Genomic DNA, 12,898 nt, shown 5'->3' on the forward strand with positions numbered 1-12,898 from the left:
AAAATATCACGCAAATTAGAAACTTCTCAAAGGCATGGATGGAAGATTTTTGTTTGATATGACAAGTCTACAATGGTTGAACCGTGGAGGACCATAGCCTTTGTCTGTTTTGCTAAACTTTGCAAAGGGAATTCTAAAATAACGGACAGATCTGGGCGAAACTATCTATCCTTAGCCTGTAAGTTTGCTAGTCAATGTGTGCTTGTCATTGTTGTTGTCGTTATACATCAGCAAAATTTAAACTTTCAACACCAGTAAGCGTTATGGGTATTGTCTTTATACCTGTTTTATGCAATTTAACAACACATTGATGTAAGATGGACTTAGTTGCAGGTTAATCGTATGCTCACTCAGCAATCTTTATTTACTGACAACACAAGTATGTAGCCATAGAACGCTATTCCCCTACTTGACCTTTGAACGCCAGTGGGAGGTGGCACCAGGTACAATGTACTTACCTGCGCTGCCAAAAGATGTAAACATGTCCAACTTGGGGTTTTAGACATGAATTTTCTCATTTTTTTAAAATTCCATAGGTTAGTAATGAGACGCTGTGTCATTGATAAGAACATAATGATATAAAGGCACAAAACGGTCAATCGTTAGTTTGTAATCATTAGTGATGAGATGACTGAAATGTGATCCTAACATGTAGTAGCCCCGACACTAGCCTCGAGATCCGCAGTCATGTTGCACACACCGTGACTATGGAGCAACCGCGTAACTTTGCTATTTGCTAAAGAATTGTCCGTTTAATACATATAAATATCGAACATATTAATAGCTGTAACAGCCTATGATGGTTTGATTCGTGTTTGATATAATAAGTGTTATGGTGAAAACATGGAAGAGCGTATCCTTTGTTGGGAGAAGATTTGCTAAACTTTCCCAACTTTCCCAGAATAGTCCAGCGGCATAGCTAAAAAAAATCAGGCTAATTGTGCAGATTTGTCTAAAAGCACCAAATTTGGCACATACATAGTCAAATACGTTCTAAGCAAATCTAGATATGGAGGCATCTCAATTTCAGCCCAGGAGCACTTAAGCAGCACTTTGAATTTAGAGCCCCCGGAAATGGAATACTGTACCTATTTTGATGATTTTCTTAAGGGGAGGGGCAAAAAACTAAACATCGCCGTTTCTTCTTTAAAATTCATAGGTTGGTAGAGCCGTCACTACAACCACCGAGATATTCTTCCTTTTCAATATTCAGCTGTGATAGAAAATTATGAGTCCTAAAATCTGATTTTTTTGGACATTTTCTCATCAAAAATATATACTTTCCAGTATCGTGCATTTATTCACATTACCTATGGGTCCTTGTCTGATGATTTAGACTTACTATGCGTATCATGAGCTGCATATCAAACTTTAGATGATCGAAATCCGTCAATGAAATCCGGAGATATGTATGTGTGAAGGATGACACATCTGCCAGCTTGTAGTGACAATATCGTTGCTATGGCCGTTGCTAAGGCTGTAATATCCGTTTTTTATCCAGTTGTAGAGATTGAATTGTATTTGAATACTGCTTACCTGGATGTCTAACCTTCATAAACGTATCAAGGATCAATTTGGCAAGATTTGCCTGGACTCAGTACGTGAACTAGAAAACACCAGCTGGAAGATTGCAGACTTCAGGATTCAGTCTATATGGAATCATTCTGCATTTGAGTAACTTTGCATATGATCCTAACGAGTTAGTGGTTAAACCAGTTTTTCTAGTTAGCTGTACTTGTATGGAATTGTTTCTGCTAGCTCATTCTAGTGACGCTGAAGAAGAGTGATGGATGTCACTCGAAACGTCCGGAAGTAAATATCCGTTTTTTATCCAGTTGTAGAGATTGAATTGTATTTGAATATTGCTTACCTGGATGTCTAACCTTCATAAACGTATGTTGCTAAGGAGGTTTCAGATCGTCCTCAACAACAAAGCTGATACACAGAACTAATTTTTCTGTAGCATTTTGCTCTGATTACCACAGCAGAAGTATAAGGAATAGTCTTGAAATGTTTAACGTTTAGCAGATGCAGAAATATGTTTTAAAAAAATACGTTGTTTCTATCAGAATCATTAGAAAAACTATTGCTAAAGCTGTTGCTAAGGGGGTACTCAGTCATGTTTCAAACAAAGAACAGAAGTGAGTCAAGTTCTCTGACACGTAATTTTACTCCTGTCATCTTGTAAATCACGCATAAATGTGAAAAATATTATAATTGATTGGAAATGTTAATTTGGGCTCTACATGGGGGATATGAGGATACCTGAAAAGGAATTACCTTGATTTTGCACATTTTTATTTTTGCTTATTTAGTAGATACCTTACTAAATCACTGTTTATATAATATATGTCGTACACAATCAAAAGGCTCCGCATGGGGGTTACCAGGACTCCACATATGTGACACCTATTAATACACAGGACACATGGATGCAGGACTACGTCATGCATATTGAAAATTTATCTAGAAACAAGACCATAACAAAGGTCAAGAACAAGGCTATTCTGGGATGAATGCAAGTTTTTTTTTTACTTTTCTTGATCAAGTTCTCTGACACATAAATTTGCTCATGTCATCCTGATAGAAACGCGGTCTTGTTGGATCTTGTTGGCTTTTGTATAGATGGGTGCCAATAGTGTCTGCACGAGCAACCTCCATGGAGGAGGTCCACAGAGGTTCTCCATGGAGGTTGCTCGTGCAGCCCTCCAGCTCCACGGAGCGAGCTCTACGCACTATGAATACAAACACTTGGTTCTCGTCACGTTAAAGAAATTGTTAGAACTCCCTTCTCTCGTAGAGGACAAACATACCGCACGGGAAGGGCTGAACAAGCAGCTCTACGCACTATGAATGTGGGACCGCGTAGCACAGTGGTATTGTGTACGGCCCGTGACCGAGAGGTTGCGGGTTCGAATCCAGCTGCGTGTCACCGATCCTGTGTCCTTGGGAAAGGCACTTTACACGACTTTCCTCACTTTACTCAGGTGAAAATGAGTACCTAGCTTCGGCTAGGGCCGCCTTCTGATGGAGGTCCCGTGTTCGGGGAGAGCAACACCCCAAGCACGTTAAAGAACCCGCCGCATGTGCGAACATGTAGCGGATCAAACCATTCCGGCCAAAATGGGGTAGTGAATTTCCCGAGCAGCCCTCGTAACCCCTGCTTCGCCTATTGGGTCAGTTAGTCCTCACTCATAGTGAGCAATTGGGCTGGTCTCAATCATGATGTTTCTGACCTAGGGTGAAGAGATGCTGTTACAGTTCCAATCATGTAACCCGTAACCTTGGAGTGGCCTTCAGGCCTTGTTACGTGGTGACCATTAAGTAAAAAAAAAAAAAAAAAAAAACTTGGTTCTCGTCACCTTCATGAAATTGTTACAAATCCATGGAGGAGCTCCTCTCGTAGAGGACAAACATACAGCGAGGAGAGCTGAGCGAGTACCTCTATGTGCTATGAATGCAAATATATGGTTCACGTCATCTTCAACAAATTGGCACAGTTCTATAGAGATCTCAGCTAACTCCCCGCACTTTGAGATGGTTCACGTTACCTTCAAGAAAAATCCATACAATTCCTCTCTCCCCACTAAACACACGATTGAGCGTTAATTTTTAATTTGTACGATATCACTGGAGACAAAATTGCTGATTTTGTAAGAACTTAAATCGGACAAAAGAATACTAGCACATGTACCATTAAATGACGATGACACAAGTGGATAATTGTTCTACAAGCAGATGTTGGGTCGCGGAGATAGTAGTAGTCGGAATTTTTACCGTCTCGCTCCCCTCACAGGGACCCTATTCTCCAAGCAGAGGTTGAGTCGTGGAGATATAGTAGTAGTCGGGAAATTTACCGACTAATACTATATCTCCGCGACTTAACCTCTGCTTGCTTGGAGAATAAGGTCCCGGGGACCCAACCTCTGCTTAGAGAATAGATAATGTGTTTGTTTGCCATTGTAATGAACGCGTGGAAAGTTCGCACCTCCGTGCTAATCGTTCCAAAGTGCTGTGACAAGTTTCTCCGTGGAGCTCTGTACACTATGGCCCACTATGAATATATACATATGGTTTCATAAATCAAATATTTAGACCTGTTATGAGAAGATCTCCACTACAAGGGGTGCCTATTTTTATACGAATTTAACGGCTTTCATACTAGTTTTATGGAATACGTACGAATTGTATGGAAATCATACGATCCACTACCAAGAAACCAAGGACTTTATATAATTTTATTTTATTTTATATTTTATTTGTTGTTAAACACACGGATTTGAACTAATTCATATGAGTTTTAGAGCTCCTCCATGGAGGTTGCTCGTGCAGCCCCTTCTCGCCAAGGCTAGATATTAGGACAAAGTTGTAATAATATTTTTGATGAGTATGCTAGTGCCGATGGTTGACACTGGTCTAAATCGTGGGACGCCAGCTAGCAAGTTGACAAGGACACCGGCACAACCAGGAGCTCAATCTTTTTACTTTTTTGGGACGATGAATGACCTCCGATTACAGTGTAATGAAAAATAAGAAGGCTGATTGTCCAACTCAAGAGAATATCACTTCTTGTGGCGAGCAAAAGTCTGAGTCATATTTGTACTACCATGTACAGTTTTCGTGCAATAAAGTTCTTCTTTTATGATTGCTGAGGTGTTTGTTTTTTCTCCCTTTTAAAGAACAACGGAAGTAAATATTGACTTCATCTTACTGTTGACGCTGTTATCATGGTGATAAGTTCCTTTACACACCTTGGCTTTATGGTGTTGATTGACTGACGTGCAAACACTCACCTTTTGTACGAGTACAAACGGTGGAAGGATGTTTATGGCATTCTGATTACCGTTTATAAATCCCCAACCTACCCAGTGTGTTTACATATAAACTCAACGCTAAAAGGGATACCTATCTTTCAGAAAAGGAGTGAAATGCAAATGGGGGTCTTGTATTTGAGGAGGTGCCTCGAGCACGTCAATGCCCGGTTACACATAGCCCACAATGTCTGCCGACGATCGGGAGCAGACTGTTTGACTCTACATGGAACCATTCCATGCTCCGTGACGTAGAATTCTAGAAGAGTGTGTTGGAATCATACACTATGCTCTGGTGTCTCCTAAGTGGGGATTTAGTAGGCACTACAGATTTATTGAGTTGTGTGACTGAAAAGCATGTGTCCTAGATCAAGTTTTGACGGTGTAACCTTTCCATAGATTCTCCCTGAAATTCTACCCCGCCTTACTTTTAACATTTAACCAATCATATAAGTGCGTCTTATATGATACCTTTCCTTTTCTTCAAAGAACAACGGAAGTGTAATAGAGCCCATATCGACAACATCTGTTTAAAATGATTCTTGGGTAGGTTTCTTAGAAATCAGCAGTAACTGATAAACATCTTGTATTTTAGCTGAGGAGTAGATGAGATAAGGAAGAACGAAGCGGTGATCACAGTTAATTAATGGCCTGTCAAGTACATGTGGGAAGAATTTGTTTTGTTTACGTCAGCATCCAGCTAAGAGATAAAAAGAAGGAACACCAGTGATCAGGGTTCAGTTCAGAGAGAGCGGACACAGAGACAGTCATGATGTGACAGAGGAGAATAAAGATCGTTTCTCGGCCACGGCAGATCTTGTGCGTCTGTGATTATTTTCTACGACACCAGTCCCCATCTTCCTTTATTACAGAAGCAAATAGGGACTAGATCTTTCTGTTGACGCTGTTATCATGGTGATATTGGGCCCTAAAAATTCTCAGCTGGTGACAAGTTCCTTTACACACCTTGGCTTTATGGTGTTGATTGACTGACGTGCAAACACTCACCTTTTTGTACACACGTTGGCAGGATATTTATGGCAATCTGAAAACCGTCGACGTCATAAACCCCCCACCTAGACGCGACCGTGCCATTTCAAGTGTATTTTCACATAAACTAAAAAATCGTAATAGTGGGAGAATTACGGAATCTGTTAACAAGCTCTACGAACTCAAAATCGCCGTTGGAAAACCACTGATTTGAGAGCAGCAAGATTCGGCGTTTGCCTAAAAATCGCCGACAATTTCTAAAAATAGCTTGATAATCCACATAACATTGGCATCCCACCTAACTCCTTCAGCTTAGCCCCCGGCTCGTTCAGCTTTGCTCCTGGACGTCGCCTTGGCACCTGCTGTAATTTAGCTTTGCCCCAGGCGTTCCTCTTTGGCACTTTGCCCCCGGTGTAATTCTGCTTCTCCCCGCCCTTCTACCTTGCCGCCAATGACCGCTGTCAACCCGATTTGCACGTAGTCGACACGAAAATCGCGTAGAAAGTAACAATAACGCGTTAACGATTGCGCCACGAAAATTGAAATAGCCTCAGCTCCGGCGCACATTCTGGGCCACCTCTCTGCCGAGTGACGTTTCACAACTCCTTCCCAGTCTGAACTGAAAAGGAACATGCCGTCAGCAGCGCGCGCGTTGTTTGTGGCGCTCCAACTCTACATAAATCTAGCTATATATACAAAATTAACCATCATAAAGTGGTGTATGCAAAAGGCATGAATAAAGTCCTGTTTATATATGTAAAACGCATTCCGACACCAAAGTCACTCGGTCTAATTACCAGGGAACATGAGCCAAAAATGGACATTTTTGTCTAAAAATGGCCATAAAATCCCAATATTAACCATTTTGAACTGGTGTATGCAAAAAGCGTGAATCATTCCTGTGACCATATGTTATAGGCACCTCCATGCCAAATTTCAGGTCATTTCGATTAAAAACCTGGGCACAGAAGCCCAAAATATACATTTTTGGTCTAAAAATGCCCTAAAAGTGCCATAAAATCAATTCTGGGCAGAACTTGAGATGCCTCCACATCTATTTCTGTTTAGAATACATTCAACTGCATGTGTGCCAAATTTGGTGCTTTTAGACAAATTTGCACAATTTTTCAGCTATGCCGCTGGACTACAAGGGAATTCTTTAAAAACATCAGAATGTAAAGAAACGATCTATCCTGTAGGTTTAGTGCCCAGTGTGTGCTTGTCATTATCATCAAGGTAACTTTGGGCCCAAACATCCATACTACAGAAACATGTAACGTAGGGACGCATTTAAACGGCATCCATATGTGCAAATCGATATAGCCTTACCATTAGGCCCAAAACATAGCACTTTTAGAGATATGGTAAAAGAAAGGCACTATTCAAGAGTTTGGTAAATAGACATAAATTACAACATAACAGCATAACAAGGTCCCGATTACTTACAGTTTTCAATGTTCGGGTAGCAGATTGTTGCCAACAAGGTGTTGCAGTTTTACTCCTGGGGCGTTCTTGTAGATTGGTTAAGTGCAGGCAGTTTCTCGTCTCACTTCTATCTCAACTGGGTACTTTTCTGCTCACGTACATATAGTTGGACAGCGCATGCGCCTTGGTGAAAATGTTGACATTCTCCCATATGTCACGTAAGGTACGACAGGGTGGCAAAGCGCCATTCTTATCTTGCGTGATGATTTCATTAACTTTCCGTGAAAAAAGTAAAACTCTCTCGACTGAAAAAGTTGGCAAACAATTACTACAGCGATACTTGGCTTTTCTTTTACCAGCTGTTAAAGGTTTCAAATACATGGCTAGTAGAGATATCGTGAAGTTACACCTGTGAGCCTAAGTGTCCCTGTGAACCCCGGGAGGGTGTTTACCAGGTACGGTGTTGACCTAACGAACGTGTGAGGTGATCAGGTGAGGGAATGTTCATTTGATGATTTTGCGGGGGAGGGGGGCGGTAGCATTTATCAATCTTTGCAAGAGGGGAGATATGATTCTGACACCTCACGGAAATATTACTATTTACATGACAATACTAATCAAAAAGGGCCAAATATAAGGCGATGATACGCATAGATGTGGTATCTGTATGGAGGTTCCAACAAATTCGGTGTTGACTTCAGAAACATGTGAGGTAATAAGTTAAAGGACGGGTCATTTATATTATTTTGATGGAGGGTGCAGTTTTCAAGATTTTGGCGTACTTTGGAAATATTAATGGTTAATTAGTCAGTAGTACATGTAGTTGCTATAATGATGGTTGACACGTTTGTAGGAGAGCATCTCTATGGTTGTATCAACACGTTTGGTTCCAATCGTTAAAAAGCTGACATGCCTCTTGTTCAGAGAGACCCTAAAACCCCGGAGAGGGGCGGTACCCGGTACAGTGTGGACTTTACGATAAGGCGCAGAACGTTTTACAGCAGGGGCTGGTGGTGCTGTGACATTTATTGATTTTTGTTTTATTAAGAGGCGCCTGCCTAAATAAATTTTACGTTGCTACTTGTGAGGATTTACAAATGACTGGTTTATTGACCATGTACTTACTTGGCAGAGTCAACAGACACAATTAGCTTTGGATGGTCATCCGCATTAGACAGTCTTAATGGTGAATTAAGTCATTCTACTGCTTCAACGGTGTTGTCAGTAACCATCTACTAGTTAGCCAGTGCCTTACATGACCACACACAGAGCAATAAATGCGTTATAATTGGAATTATCTTTTGTGCCTTCGTCTCAATATACTGACCTTGTGCACTCCGTAATAGTGTTTACCAAGCACGGTGTTGATTCAGATATATGTCTGGAGATGTAGGGACTTTGAAGGTGAAAGGTTAAAAACGGCTCACTTTAGTTTTGTGGGGAGGGGGTGATTAAGTAACATTTCAAAATTTCGCTACAAGGAGAATACTTGTTAGTTATCACAAATGACAACATTTGGGGTTATGATGGCTTTTCATGAATGACACTATGAACACATGTCATCCAAATGGTTAGTTAAGTAGTGTATTAGTTCACCCGTCATACCATTGTGCCCATACGTACTGACATTGCGAATTCCACAATGATGTTTACCAGGTTCGATAATGACTCAGGTAAATATTGAGGTGACCGTACGGCCGTACGTGATGTTAGCAACTTATGCTTGTTGGATGCATGTAATTTCGCAACATTGCAACATTTTTGGCTACAAACGGAATACTATTTAGTTCTAAGAAATGTTAACTTTTTTTAGTGCTTTTAATGAATGACACTATGAACAAAAATACCCTATTAGATAGTAAAGTAGTGTATTAGTTCACCCTTTGTGCCCATACAACTGCGCTTCTTGTCAGCCATTTGTCAACGGTTTGTTTGTCAGCCATATAGCTTTACATCCTTTACAGCCGCAAAAAAATTAATAAATACCTTCTAAGTGTTGTGCCCATAGTGACCTTGTGAACTCCACAACAGTGTTTACCAGGTCCATTGTTGACTTAGGTAAATAATCAGACCTTACGGCCGTGCGTGTGGTTAATGTCTTAAACAGGCGGCACATTCCATGTCTCGGGGGAGGGGTGCTTGTGCCGATAATAGCTTTGTGTATCGTGCGAAGTTTATAACGTAGGAGAATCTTTGGTGAGAAATTAAGATAGGTCATGTGAAGCAAATAATTTTGCTTGTGCAGAGGTATAGATAGGAGCTCTGTGTGTCGTGCAATGAGGTATAACAATCCTCATCTCGGAAATAAATAGTTCCTGTTGTAATTTTGATGGCAGTTCTCGCTCACCAACCCTGCAGTACCGACGCTTCTCGTTAGGATGACGAACTGCCGAGCACTTTGCAGGTTGCGGGCAGAGGTCAACTCACTGTTGAGTTTTCCGTCCTGATCCATTTGCCTATTGGCTCGCTGTTGAGTAATCCTTACTGACCCATGTACTTATCGGCTCGCTGTTGAGTTCTCCGGACTGACCCATGTACTTATCGGCTCACTGTTGAGTTCTCCTTACTGACCCATGTACTTATCGGCTCACTGTTGAATTCTCCTTACTGACCCATGTACTTATCGGCTCACTGTTGAGTTGTCCTTACTGACCCATGTACTTATCGGCTCGCTGTTGAGTTCTCCGTACTGAACCATGTACTTATCGGCTCACTGTTGAGTTCTCCGAAATGACCCATGTACTTAACGGCTCACTGTTGAGTTCTCCGTACTGACCCATGTACTTAACGGCTCGCCGTTGAGTTCTCCTTACTGACCCATGTACTTATCGGCTCACTGTTGAGTTCTCCGTACTGACCCATGTACTTATCGGCTCACTGTTGAGTTCTCCTTACTGACCCATGTACTTAACGGCTCACTGTTGAGTTCTCCGAACTGACCCATGTACTTATCGGCTCACTGTTGAGTTCTCCGTACTGACCCATGTACTTATCGGTTCACTGTTGAGTTCTCCGGACTGACCCATGTACTTATCGGCTAACTGTTGAGTTCTCCGAACTGACCCATGTACTTATCGGCTAACTGTTGAGTTCTCCGAACTGACCCATGTACTTATCGGTTCACTGTTGAGTTCTCCTTACTGACCCATGTACTTAACGGCTCACTGTTGAGTTCTCCTTACTGACCCATGTACTTATCGGTTCACTGTTGAGTTCTCCGTACTGACCCATGTACTTATCGGCTCACTGTTGAGTTCTCCTTACGCCAGGTACGCTGTGGCCGACTGGGATATTTCAGTCTGATACGAACAGCTCTGAACATTATCTACAAGTAGCCTGACATTCCAGTTATTCTTCCTGGGTCTATACAATGTCATGCAATGCATTTGAACATCACTAAACGGAAAAGTCGACGTAACAGAAAAAGCATGATACGTAAGATATGAAAGTTACATACATAAACGATAGAAATCAAAGTTAATTCAATGGACACACGCATTCGTACGTACAGCTTCTGTTTTGTTCATGAAAGGCAGCACATTTGTTACATCAGGTACATCATAATATAAAACTGAAAGACTGACAGAGCCTGATAAGAAGGCTGGTCTCTAACCTTCTCGTAAATCAGTAGATGTAAGGTGGGTAGAACAGACCTATCACTACCACAGCTAGTCTCACAAATCGTGTACAGAACTGCTGTGTCACGTCTTGAGGCGGTTTACTGGTTATGACATACTGGCAAAGTTGACCTGTTTTTTTTTTCAGTTGTAGCATCGGGCCTAACAGTAAATGTCACACATACTTGGTCATACATACCGTTTTTACCGAATTTTATTTCACTGCATCACAAGATTGAGAAGCAAAATATGTGTAAATATTTCTCAAAAGCACATTACTGTAAACACCATTAGACGTGTATCAAGTAGCAAAGACTTAACATATTACCTGTACAAAAGTTAATAATTGTTACGATTTTATGTAGTCAAGGTGACATATGATACAAATGATCCCGATATCTTTTCTTAAACCGTTTCTTGTTAGTTGTGACTAGAAAATCATCTTAAGAGTTTGCACCAGTCTTGCCCTTTGTCTATAATGGAATCTAGAAGATAAAAGCACATGCCACATATACCATAATTGCGATATTGTCTTATTACTACACCAGCCCCAAGAAAACAATGGTTGTAAAAAAAGATGTAACCTCTGTTGCATTAACTATTTTTGCTCAGCAAAACTATTACATCTTTAACCATTTAAGCATAACAACCAACTTCGATTTTATAACCTGATTCCAGGAATTTCAGAACCTGAACTATGCTGGTGCAATACCAATGTTGAATGAACAGAAAATAGATTGCTGGAAATGTTCAATTCGTTAAAGACTTTCAAACTTTAAACCAGTGTTGCCTTTTGGCCTGTCCTGGATCTTGATGAATTAAAAAACTTCATGTGTCCTTTGAACTACGCTGCGTGGCTGTATCATCATTTTTATCTGTAGATTTCTCCTGCTTGTACCTTAATCTACACGAAAACCTGACAAATCTGGTGCTGTTAACCGTCGCCTGTCCATATATCAAGGTTTTGAATCAGTTCTTGCGAGCCTGTGAACAAGAGCAAAACAAATGTTATCAGCACGATAGAATTCAACGTTAACATTTTCATATAGAATGGCATTGTGTTACAGAATTACATGCAGTTTAAATGGACCGCTTCTATATATTTTACCAATCGGGGTGAATCTTTATGAGTCCCGGTTACACACAAAAGTCCTACCAAGGTACCAGGGCTACCCTTTCCTAGCTTCGCATCGCTCCTGCGATTTCTTCCATAGCCGGATATTCAGCAGGCAAGCGATCGGCAGGGGCGAGCTGAAGCTTAATTGAATACGGTGGACGTCAAGAGGCTGGATAACAGGGCGATCAGCGAATAAAAATGTTTTGTTGTTACCTTCATCACGTCAATAATGGCCTGTAGAATGTCCTCTTTACTGGACCTGCTGGTCACGGCAAGGAGACGGTCTGCACACTCTGGAAATCAAAGGCATGAAAGGTTTATACACTGCCCGAAAAGCGGGATTTACCACTAACAATAAATACTAGGTAATGATTGCTTTTGCCATTTGATGATGATTGATTCAACGATTATCGGACCTTTATATAAGATTCATCTCTCAGAGCAACCATCAAAGTCCAGACGTACGTATCTGACTTACCTTGGGACATATCCTCGTAATAGCTTGTATAACACTAGCGACAAATGCATGCAGGAAATCTTTACCGGCGCTGTGTATCGCCTAGGCAAACATTACCAGATTCACGCGATTATACCATAGCTAGTGTGAGTGCAGTAGATTGTATGAAGTATAGATTACCCTGGAATGTGGGCCTGTCCTCCGGGGTCTGGCTCCAGCATGTCTGCATCAGCTGACTGACTGTGGACACTTCAGGCAGGTCTGTAGGGACCAGCTTCAGGTCTGGTCGCTGTTCTGATGTCACCGCAAGCCTGATCAGGGCAGTGTTCATAGCATCTGCGGATATGATGATAAAGAAAAGATACACTTAAAGAATTGGCAAATGCTTGGTAAGTCTTTCACTTGCACAAATATGAAATATTGCATTTGAGGATCACAAACTCTAAGATATTCAAAGTCTATTTAGAATTTACTAGAAGAT

General features: G+C 41.2%; 1 long non-coding RNA gene across 1 annotated transcript; it reads right to left on the reverse strand.

Moving 5' to 3' along the window:
* Positions 1–10,986: 10,986 nt before the first annotated feature.
* LOC118408575 lies at positions 10,987–12,735 on the reverse strand. Its single transcript, XR_004830321.1, has 3 exons — positions 12,598–12,735; positions 12,174–12,253; positions 10,987–11,827 (listed from the first exon to the last, which is right to left on the reverse strand). It is a non-coding gene; the product is annotated as an uncharacterized LOC118408575 (long non-coding RNA).
* Positions 12,736–12,898: the final 163 nt, after the last annotated feature.

This window comes from Branchiostoma floridae, unplaced genomic scaffold (genome assembly GCF_000003815.2).
Source record: "Branchiostoma floridae strain S238N-H82 unplaced genomic scaffold, Bfl_VNyyK Sc7u5tJ_193, whole genome shotgun sequence".
Lineage (NCBI taxonomy): Eukaryota > Metazoa > Chordata > Leptocardii > Amphioxiformes > Branchiostomatidae > Branchiostoma > Branchiostoma floridae.